Source organism: Monopterus albus, unplaced genomic scaffold (genome assembly GCF_001952655.1).
Source record: "Monopterus albus unplaced genomic scaffold, M_albus_1.0 scaffold121.1, whole genome shotgun sequence".
In the NCBI taxonomy this organism is placed as follows: Eukaryota; Metazoa; Chordata; class Actinopteri; order Synbranchiformes; family Synbranchidae; genus Monopterus; species Monopterus albus.
Window position 1 is genome coordinate 1,710,808 of NW_018128001.1, and position 2,883 is coordinate 1,713,690.

Below are 2,883 nucleotides of genomic sequence, written 5' to 3' on the forward strand. Positions count from 1 at the left end.
TCATTATAACTAGGCTAATGAGGCCCAGAATACAGAGAACTACACCAGGACGACTGCCTAAACCTGTCAGACTAGGCATTTTGTCTGCTGTCCTTGTCAACGTTTTTGCTCTCTGATAAATATTACACTAGTGTAGGTCCTCTTCTGACTGTAGCTCTGGTTCTACAGGATTGTATATCAACTCATGTACTGAGGTTCTCAAATAGGCATTCACAGTGCCGTCCTATTTCATCAACATCTAAATGAAAAGGCTATGAGTAGTCGGGTGCATGCAAAGCACATGCGTATGCCAAAGCCTGTTTTATGGCAACAAAAGCCTCCTCTGCTTGTGGAGTCCACAACAAAGTAGAACCTTAGTTCTATAGCCCGCCTCTGTGAGCATGGCACGGAGAGGTGCCACAAAGCTGGTGAAATTGGGCACAAAATTCTTGCTGTAATTAATAAGTCCTAAGAACTGCATCATGGTCTTAATGGTGGTGGGCTTAGAATGTGAGAGAATCAGTTTTCTGTGACTCAGTCATATGCCTGTGGAGGTGGGTAGACTTGATGCTGATATTGCGGTGCATGGTGACTGCTGATATGAAAAGGGACATTCATGCAACCAGTGTCCTCTTTCATTACAAATCCAGCACCTGTCATCTCTTGGCGGACCTCTTCTGAGAGTCCAAGGTCCTTGACCTCTTCCCTGTGGCCTGCCACGGTACTGAGGTCCACAGTACCTGGGAGCGGAATCCCACTGATAAGGTGGTGCGGTCGGCTGTTGAACAAAGGGCTGCTGCCGTGCACATGGCTGTATAGCATTCTGCACCGGCATTTGGTTAGCTGTAGCCTTACTTTAACTTTGTCTTGCATCTCCTGCAACTGTGCTTTAGCTAACTGTGCCTGCAAAGAAGAAAGCTCCTTTGTATTAATTTCTTGTGCTTCCAGCTCATTGTCAATATACTGAGTGACATAAGCTGACCACTGCTCAAATGCAAATGTGTTGAGTCCCACCACCTGTCTCAGAAGATGCTGTATGGATGCTGGGAGGGAAGCCTCCACAGCACTGCAAAATAGCACCCCCATGGTGTCATTGACGGCTGGGTCATCACCAGTGCGGTTCTGCCAGAGTTCACGCACTCTGAGTAAATACTGATGTGTCGTGTGTGTCATTGTGCATGTGTACATCAACCCTATGTGTCAGCAAGACCCATAACAGACTGTCCTGTACAATTTGTTGTATATTTACATATCCGGGACACATTGTAAAAGTATTGGTTTATGATTTTAGTATTTATTCCATCGGTATTTATACTGATAATGCATATTGGCCACATGTTATCCCCTATGTAACCACAAGAGGCGCTACTGTGTAGTCTCTAAGAGCGAGGCCACATGGGATATGTAGTGTGTTTATCCTGCAGCCATTTGGCCCCCAAGGCCATGCTTTGGTAGCATGTTATCCTCAATGTAAGCACAAGAGGAGCTAGTGTGTAGTGTCTATGAACAATGCATCTTGGGTCTTGTAGTGTGTTTCCCCCTGTGGCCATTTTGTACACACTGGGCCATTTTGTCTCAGTTCATCAGGTATGAAACCTGTCGCTCTCATAACACGTGTCCACAATTGTTTTTATATTTATTATTATTCCACGCAGAGAGTTTTGCATACACCATGTCCAGATGTTAAACCTATCCTGGCAGGGTCATATACTGATGATGAATATGTTTTGTCAGCTGGAGGTACAGTCCTTGGACTCTTCCTCCTTACAGGCCCATTACCTCTCTCCAGCAGGGTTCCAGCATGGGCTGCATATGCCATCTGAGAGTTACATGCATTAGCCTGTGGCTCTTTTCCCTCAGTCTCTATCCTAATCTCACAGTTCAGAAACAATGTAGAATCTCACCATATCTTTTCACTTTTTTAAAATCAGGACTTAACCCTTTCTGATCCAAAATATGCCATATCTCCTCATCCAGCCCATCTTCAACATTCAAAGGTACCAAAGCATAGTCATTCTTAAGCTGGATGGTAGTGTTAGCTAAATGTTTAGCCTTAAGGTGATATTTCAGGCTCAATGTACTTTGATAGTCAGAAAATTCCTTATTCCAGAAACTACACGGAATCTGTATATGACCCTGCCAGGATAGGTTTAACATAAGTATAACATTGTGATTAGAGTTAATATAAGCTAAAGTATATAACTGTTTATCATATTTAAGAAATGTTGGTGAAACATCACAAAAAGTACAAAAAGGAGGAAAATTGTAGCTCATACAACAAAAGCATCAAAGTGATAACACCTAGAACAAATATGTTAACTGAAAGTCAGAACATTAGGGAAAAAGACCAGCAAGAAACTTGAAGCACAAAACAATAACATGTAAAATACAGAGCAGTATTTTTTCTTAACATACTAAAAACATTAAATAAATTTAAGAGAGTGCTAAAATAATTTTCATTTTTCCAACTGTTACTCAAAGACAGTTTTACTCCAAATTCCAGAAATGAACTAGCTGTTGTTAGGTACTTTCTTAGTTAGATAGATATTGATTAGAGATCTGTTGTATTAGAAGATGTTAGTGTAGCCAGGATGTCTTCCTCAGGCTGTTAAATGCAAGGTTAGTTAAAGCAGAGAAAGGCTGCAGGCAGGGATAAATGTTATTATGACGGTAAAAGTGACCATAATATTTGTCTTAATGTGTAATGTTATGTCAAATTGTTTTAGATACACACCACGAAAACAACAGTCACACACCTTGACTTTTCCTCATGTTTTGGCTAACGTTATAGCCAGCTGCAAAGCTGGTGAAAGAGAGACGTCTCGGTTGACGTTTCTGTGGAGGAGGGGGCGAGCCAACTAAGTGATTAATATTGTATAGCAATTCTTGGTTCGGGGTCTTTTT